Below are 9,080 nucleotides of genomic sequence, written 5' to 3' on the forward strand. Positions count from 1 at the left end.
TGACAAATGTTCCCTGGGGCTGTGGCAGATTATAGCCTGGGATTGGAATTGAAGTACAGATAACCATTTTGGATTGCTGTTCTACAGCCCCAATACTGATACAATCTCATCAGCTGCTGGGGATAGACCAGAGGGCTCAAATCAGTGATACCACACTGACCTGCTGCTCTTCCCAAACCTAAAGCATGTCAGAAGAAACCCAAGCGGGGCAGCTGGGTTTGTACCATCCTGAGTGTGGCAATTTAGTTTCAGGCTCTGTCCCTACTGAAACCTGTAACCAGGCTGCTGTTGCTGTGGATTCCTGTCAGTTCTGCCTGTCTGTTTTCATGTGAAACCTTTTGTCTGCCACTTCAAGGGTCAAACTCCTTGGCTGATAGCCAGAAAGTGAGTCTGAGGGTGGAGAAGCTTGGGAAATGGCAGCAGAGTGAAAGGAGAAGGAAGACCTTCCTGAAGATTTGCTGGAGATGTTTTGCAAGTTCCCTCCCTGGAGCTTGGGAAGAGTTCCTCAGCAGTGCACCAGGAATGTGTGCCCAGATGCTGGGAATGCGGGAGCTCGGCGTGCCAGCGCTTTCTGCTTTGCTTTCTGTTTTCTCCCAGAGGCCAGTGGCAGGGGCTGAGAATGGCATCATTTATATTCTTTTTCTTCGGTCATTTTAATTTCAATCTACTGTTGTGGTCAGACTCTTCAGATGAAGAATTAAGCTCATTTTCCAGCAGCAGCTACATAAATGAGTGCAAGACACAGACAATATTTCTGGGAGGGGATCCTTTGATCCAAGAAAGAAACCCTTCTTGAACAATTCTCTTTAGAAAAGCAGAGAAACCCCCGTGTTCAGTTCAGGGTGCTGCTCAGAGAGGATGTGATAACACTTTTTGCTACCATTTCTGGTTACCAGGTGACAAACTTCCACCTGTATCATTGATGATTCCATCTTGAACCTTTTCATCACAAACTTTCTTCTCCCATTTAATTATAAGAAAATGACATTGGTTTGTTTGGGGTCTTTTTAAACCATACTGGATTCTGAAGGCATGAAATGTGTTGTAAGAAGAGGAAAATGTGGAGTGTGGAAAAAGTCTGGTTTCACTGACTAGTTCCTTTGCTTCCTTGTGCTTTGGTCTCCACTGCACCCTCCAGATGTACTTTGTCTGGAGCCCTCCAGAAATGGTTTCTGCTGGCCCATTAAGATCCTTTTGTGGGTACATCTCCACAGATGTACATCGAGGTAGAAAAGAAGGATCACAAAGGTTCAATTCCACTGATACATGTTTTAATATGTTCACTAAAGGGAAATAAAGATTTGGCAAAGTGCTGAGGGCTTCAGAGGACGTTTCCCAGGTGCCTGAAGGGCAGAATATACAATCCTGGATACTTCCTGCCAGCTGCCATGCAAACCTGGCATCCTTTACTCAGCCCCCACTGCTGAAGGTTAACATGGAAGCTCAAGTGTCTTCCACCTCTTGCAATTTATTTAAAAAAAACAGCCCAACTTAAAATAAGTACCTATCTTTTGAACCTGACAAAACATCTCTACTTCCCTGAGTGCATTGGGAATCCCGTTTGCCCAAGTAGAAAACCACATATATAATTTTAAGGGAGTGACTCCCGCTGGCCTAAATGATGCCATTTGCATATTGAAACACTTGGGTGAGGCAGGGCCATTGCTATTAGAGCTAATGAATGATATTATCTCAATCATTAGACAGATCGAAGCCCAAAGCAATTCGCATTACAATGGGGAGAAAGTGCCGATTTCAAGCTCAAAGGGATGCCATTAACCCAGAGCAATCCCAGATTCAAACACTCTTTGTCAGCACAGGCGGAATCATTCTGATGTTCTGATAAGGACACACGTACCTGACACCCATCTCATCTCTCCAATGCACGGGAAGCCTACTGTTAAAATAAGTCCAGGTTTGCAAAGACTGGGGGAAAAGTCCTACTTTCAGGTTCATCTGAAGAACAGATTTTTTTTCTTGAGGTTTCTAACAGATGTGTTCAAGAAATAGAGTAGCGGAGGGAGGAATTGTTTCACTTGGGAACCAGGTGGAAAGATTAATTTATTTGTATTTTTTTTTTTAATTTTTACTTTTTTGGGGTGGGCGGAGGGAGAACCTGACCAGAACTGCAGGCGGTAGGTGTGCATTTTTCCTTCTTTTTTAATGAAAACCATTATATATATAGTTTGATAATGTTACTTTTACTTTTTGTTAATGATTTTGGGGGGCAATTTGTTTGCTCTATTCTGTTGTGTTTTCTTTTAAGTATATTTTTAATGGGCTTTTGGAATTCGTGTGTGAAAGTTCCTCACCCAAAATGTCCTAAGGACATTCCTGTTGTGTTTTTTTCTCCCCAAGTTCAGTAGTGAAAAGGTGCTTTCTGTCGGCAAACCTGTTTTTAGTGGGGATAAACATATCCCCAAAGGCCACACCTAGGGACCAGGCGCCAGTGACCTCTCCCAGACAAAAACGCTCCCTCCACAACTCTTCATTTACATTTACAAAGTTCGAAAGGGCTACGTTAGGGACCAGCCGACTGGAAATGGTCTCTTCCCACCTCAGGTGGTCTGTTTGAAAGCCGTGAAGTCTGGCAAGAGTCGCTGTGTCCTCTTCAGCAGCGTTCTACAGCCTGAAATCACAGGCTTGGCTAGAAAGAGCTGAAAAATTAATTTAGAAAGACGTTTATTTGAAGATGGCAAGTGCTTGCAGGGTACCTGCTCAAGTATTACTGTCTGTTGCTATTGTTTTCCCTCCTCTGGATCCAGCAGCACACTCGGGTTCAAGCTTGGCTTTAGGCTGTGCTTCATCCTGAGCCTATGTGCAAATGCTTTGCTGGATGAAGGTCTCCCCTTCTTTTACACTTCGGTTTTTTTTCTTCCCTTCCCCTCTTTTTGTCCCTATTTCCTCCAGATGTCTTTGATCCAAACAAAATAATTGCTTTCTTCTCTGCATTTTCAGAAAATCTTTGTTGGTTACTTTTTGATCATTTTCCACTCACTGTTAATATCTACCCTTCCTTCCATCCTTCCTCCCTCCTTGTAGGCCTGCTTTGGTAAACATTTTGGTCTGACGACAACATCGTGACAAAACATGAATTAAGATTGTAGATGTTTGTGATTTATTTTAGAGTTGACTGTAAAGCTTTTACTGTTTAAAAGGCAGCAAGGGCAGTGTAGTTTTGTAGCTTTCTTATGATTTTGCTTGTTCTTTTTTAAACAGAGTTAGAATATTGCAGATTTTTTTTTCAAGAAAATCCTGCTAAGCTTTTGTTTTTTCCTGCAGAACATGAGTTTGTTGAACTGCTGTTTCAAAGCTCAGTAAGTTAGATATTAATGGCAGGTACGAGAGGACTGAATGTGGAGCTTGTGGAGTGCAACTTACACTATTGCTTTCCGTGGTATGCTGTTTGTCAGTCTCTTGTCTCCGGTGGGGGTTTGCTGGGAGTGTGAAATTCCATTTTGTGATAATTCCATTGTTTTTTTCACAGTCAGGTTTCAAAATGTTGCTTCAGTAAATCGTTCCTTTTGCTCTCCTGCAAAGATTTGCTTTTACCCTGATGTTGCCCCCTACCAGCAGTGCCACAGACCGAGCAGTTTCACCCTTTTTTTGAGCGTTCCACAGGAAGAATGTTAGCTCCTTAAATTCCACAGCCTTTTCTGGGTGATGTGAGTGAAAAGGAGAGGGAGACACGAGGCAGCAGGACTGTGCAGGCTTCTCTGAGTCTGGACCCCCAGCATTCATTCATGACCTGCCCCATTCCTACTCCCTTTGCTCTGTTATTCCTTGTTCTCACTCACGTTACATTTAAAGAAGGGCAAACTGAGGCAGAGCATTCGTTGTTGTGCTCACCCCCACCCTAAAAGGGCTGAGATTATCCCCCTGATGCAGGGGGAACAGCCTGACCCCACACCATTCTCGTGGCTTTAGGGATGCAGAATGAACTCCATCCAGATGCTGAGCAGGCAGCAATGGGCACACTTCCATCCCCAGTGGGTGCAGTGAGTGGCTGTGGGGAGGGGTTTCTCTCCATGCTCCAGCTTGGAGGTGGGTGGGCTGTCCCCCATCCAGGGGGCTTAGCTCCTCCAAAAAGTCACATTGATCCCCTCTCGGCCTTCAGAGTCCTCAGAGCAACAGGAAACACGTTGGATTGCCTTTCTCACACCTGGAATGCTCCTGTCATTGGCACTGCTCCAGTTTCTCATCTTTGTGTCACTTGGACACCAAATTCTTTGGTACTGGGACACCTTCTGTCCAAGATCTGCTCGTCAGCCAACACTAACAAACACTAATGACCTGCAGGAGAATGATTTCTGAAGCAACTCTTTGTCCTTACATATCTGGTTTCCTTGTATTTTACAAGAGAAGTTTTTTTTCCCCTTTGATGGCATTGGATGTAGAATATTTATTGTAGCTGTAGTACAGTGATGAATTGTGAGTAGACCTTGACAGGGCATTGTTTCTATGTTTCTCTTATAGACACTGATCAATTGATTGAGATGTTTAAATCTGAATACATTTTTTACATTTTTTTTCTCTTCACATTGAGCTTTTCAGCCTGTATATTGAATATCCAATGTTATTTGGCATTGATTCATGTATGTGCTGTGTATACTTTTGTATTACCAGTAATTTTTACTGTCATTGTGCTGTTTCTAAGACATTATTTCAACTCCTTTTGACATAGTTTAGCTACTTGGAATTTTTTGGACTTTCACAAAATTCCTCACTAAATAATTGCTAGAATGAAGAGAACAAAGGGCTGCTCTTTCCCACAGGCTTTTCAACCTCACTAGGAGCTTCTTCAGCCAAAATGAGCATTTGACTTTTGTTTTTTGCTTTTTTCTTGATAATACAATAGTGCTGATTTGTTTGGTTTTTAATCCTGGGAATTCTGAATTCCATGTTGACCATTCCTAGCATTATTTTACAAAAGCAGAGACAGCTGTGCCATAAGGAGTGATGCTGATCGTAACAGAACTAAAATATTGTAATTATTTGGTGTTTCTTTATAAATATTTTTTTTTCACTATTAAGTTTTTAAGCAAATCTTTTCTCAGTGTGTTATAAGATTAAAAAGACACTAAAGGACTAAATACTCAACATGTACAAGGAAAGGGATCCAGGTAAATTATTTCCATCTGTATGACTGAAAAATAGCTTAGGAGTGTTTATGTCAGAACAAAAGCTGAGTTTAAGTTACACATTTCCTGAGTCCATTAATTAATCCAGTGACTTCAATGAAACCATCACTATCCTGGAAACCAGAGATACACTTAAAGAACCCCCTGAATCCACTCCTCAGTAGTAAATAAAGCTGAGTTTTGTAGAAATAAAGTGTTGCTTAAATACGGAACCTTCAAAGCATTTCTGTCTTCTTGTAAAAATAGGAATTTTATGTTTAATCACCAAGTACCCATTTATCAGATAAAGAAGCCAGTGCTGATATTATCAGAGCTGCTGTTTTATATTGTGATAAAAACTGCTATGCAGAGCTGTATATTATAATTTTAAATGCCTTACCTTAGTAAGGTCTTGACATTAATTATCTACATTAAGAGAACAAATATGTGAGAATTTAGGAGGAAGTTTATTTGGGGAATGGGTTTTTGGATAACTAAAAGTGGGCTAAAAAACCAGGCAGGAGGTTATGAAAAATATCTCTGGCTGGGAGGATGGTTGTAATGGTAAACATGACATTATATTTAAAGTGTCATCCCAATATTTTCCAAGAGGAGTCTGATGAATTCCTTGTGCCTTGTGTTGAAGCTTTACTCCTTTGTGTCAATGTTTTAGTGAGGTTTCTACTTTAATTTATAAATTAAATACGTACATAGATACCTATTCCAGTACAGTCTGCTTTTGTTCCCTACGATGTACATACTTTCTTCTCCTTTTATAAAAGTGCCTGTTTACCTACACATAGTTTGTGTCTTTTGTAGATGACACCACATGCAAATCATAGCACATAAATTCACTTAGAGGTGAATTCACTTCCCCTTTGTGGGTGGGTTTTAGGTTCCCAGGCTGAGGCAACCACGCCATCTGCTGTTTGCCAGCCAGGCCTGGGAACTGTGGAACTGGTGGGAAATGGTAACGGTTTAGGAGAGAAACCTCGATGGATTTTGGACAGAAACATCAAAAAGACTGTTATCACTATAGAATTAGATGTCTGGAGAGAGCTCAGAGTCCTACCTAGTGCCTTTGCTAAGGGAAAGGCAGCAACATCCGCTGAGCACTGGACACTGCGGAATCTGCAAGGGAGAAAGCCAGCCTGAAACCTCCCATGGCACCAACAGCAGCTTGCTCTTACAACAGGAATTAATCAACTATAAGTCACAAACACACACTAATTGTGGAACTGAGAGAACAAGGGCAAAGAGGGGAGAGACAGACTCTCTCTATTATGCCCATGCTAAAATTATTGTAATTATCAGCTTTGTGTGTTGTCTTTCCTTGAAACTGAGAGGAACAGTGTCCATCCATCTCTCCCTTCCCTCAGCTTAGGGGTACAGCCCTTTCCCTCCCCTCTCCTGTGTGCCCAGGTGTGTTTCTGTGTGAGCCCAATCACCAGTGCAGTGGAGGTTCCTTGGAATGAAAGTGATGTGATGAAAAAAGCAAAGGTGTGCTTCACTCTTGACCTCTGGGTACAGACAGTGAGTGAGCTTGGAGTGTGAGGCAAAATCCTCGAGTATCTGGATGTTTAACAGTGACAGAAGCATAAAGTTATATAGGAAAACAAACATGTTTCGATGATCCAACTTGGAATGGAATATGCATTTGAAACTTTGGCTTTTATCATTCCTTAAGGCTTCAAGTTCACTCTTGCTTTATAAACTGATGGTTACCTGGGAGACTAGTGATATCTTGCACTTGCACAATAAATAAATAAATGTTCTGGAGGTTTGCTCTGTCCTGCCTCAGACAAACATGAGACCCAAAGTTTGTCTTGTTTCAAAGCATTTTCATTTATTCATAGGACACTGTTGAGATTTTTTTTTTCCTTTAGGGCTCTGCAGTTAGCAGGAAAAAATAGCTAGTGAGGTGAATTGTCTTGTTTTAAATCAAACTCAGGAACAATTATGAAAGCAGACAAACAAGCAATGCTGTGCTGTCCTTACCTGTGAAGCTGCTCTGAAAAGAACTTGGAGCTTATTGGTCCCAGCTAGGCAGACAATGTTCTTGTCTGTGTCACCAGAGGAGAAAGGAAAAGTGTGTCACTGCTCCAAACTACACCAGGGGGTGTAAAAGCAAAGGGACAGACATCCTTATGAGCACAGGAATAATCAATCAGATCTAAGATTCCTTTGCAACACGGTGAGAAGTGGGATCTACTCAGCACAGATCTGTGGAGGGATCTGGAGCTGAGTGACTCAGTGATCAAACAGTCCAATGACACATTGCTGTATCTTTGCTCCTCTGACAAACAAATACAGTTCTGCAAATGCCAAACCCCAATCACCGCAGCAGGAGTCCCCAGACAAAGAATGCATCACTTTCTGCACCAAAAAGCTGTGCTACAGTAAATGCACAGACATTGTTGCAAGTAGTTTTCTTTAGGAAATTCACAGGGATAGAGGCTTTTCTGCCTCTTAGCTTGGGAGTACTTGGTTATCACACTGATCCGTGGCCAAAATCACCACTCACAAATGTATCATTTTATCCATCCAGCCTTCCTCAAACTCAGAAACTGAAATAGGTATTTTAGCTGTTAATGTAAAAATTGCAGTCCTTGGGAGGCACAGAGCACCAAGCCCAGAGCATCAGTACTTTCTTAAATCACCACTCAAGTTTCCTTAGCTGGAAGTCCTGATCTGTTCTAATTCTTTGGAGAAGCCATTCTATACTTGTGATTCTTCCAGTTTTCCCTATCCCTTTCTGGCTATTCTGACTTGTGGAGAGGGATCCTACAATGTATTCCTCAGCTGAAAACAATGTTATTTTCTGGGATTTGCTACCTTATTTTTTATTTATTTTCATTCTGAAAGATATATTTGTAAATCTCCATTAGACAAAAAAAAAAAAAAAAAAAAGAGTAATGTTGATTGTGATTAAACATTCAATTAGTATTTAATTTATGACTAAGGAATAATTAAGACAATGATGTCTGCAGTCAGCATAACTGCATTTAAGGATAAGTAATGAGGATTAAAACCTTTTAAAGGATGAAAAGACATCTTTGATATTTTGTTAAGCTAATAAGCTACATTTAACTTTTAGAATCAGTTGGTGCTTGGGGAGGAAAGACCTTTCCCCTTGCTTATACACTATAGCTAACCTGTGACTGCAGCCAATCAGCCTGTTAAACAACGTGTCACACACAAAGACTTTAAATTCTGAAGTACTTGGGGTGGTCTAATTTAAGAAAGTACTATTAAGGGAGAGTTCTCCACGAAGTTAGGATGTAGCTTTTCTGGCTTCTTTAGCCTACTGTACCAAATCTACTGGCATAACAAGCACATAAGCAATATGAAAGGTGGAGGAAGGGTTAAAGTGGCTAAAAAATGAGAAAAAAAAATGTTAATTACAGAAATATAGATTAGTTGCAGAACTCGGTTGTTACAGCTGTTCTCTGACCGTAGTACAGATACACATCCACTTTGATTGTATTTTGTTAACCTAATGTCAGGGCGATGCTTACCCTGATTTGATCAAGTTCCCTGGATTATACACACACATAGAATAGAGCTTTTGGAGTACTCGGCATTCCTGTCCTGCCAGCATGGCCCTGAACGCCTGCCAGCCCTAGCAAAGCCCTTTCTCTGGGTTCTGGAGCTATGAAATATTCATTGCAATGTTTGAGATGGAACAGCTTCTGCCCCAAAATGAGAGTGCCATAAACAGGCTGTTTCCCCCGTAGCTGGGGAGCGAGGCAGGCAGCAGGCTAGAAATGATCAGATAGACGTGTTGTTTATTTTGACAAAGTACCAGATTGTATTTGCGCTCAAAAGGCAACAGGCAGATGGTCCTTGCACAACCTAGAGAGGGCAGGCCCTGCTCCTGCTGTGTGGGGAAAGCTCTGCTTGACTCCAGCATGGCACAAGTGAGAGTTAGTAACAGTTCTTCCTTGAACAACTCCACCT

The sequence above is a fragment of the Pseudopodoces humilis genome, chromosome 9, assembly GCF_049639895.1.
Source record: "Pseudopodoces humilis isolate 2021_Gansu_Grassland_sample_001 chromosome 9, ASM4963989v1, whole genome shotgun sequence".
NCBI lineage: Eukaryota > Metazoa > Chordata > Aves > Passeriformes > Paridae > Pseudopodoces > Pseudopodoces humilis.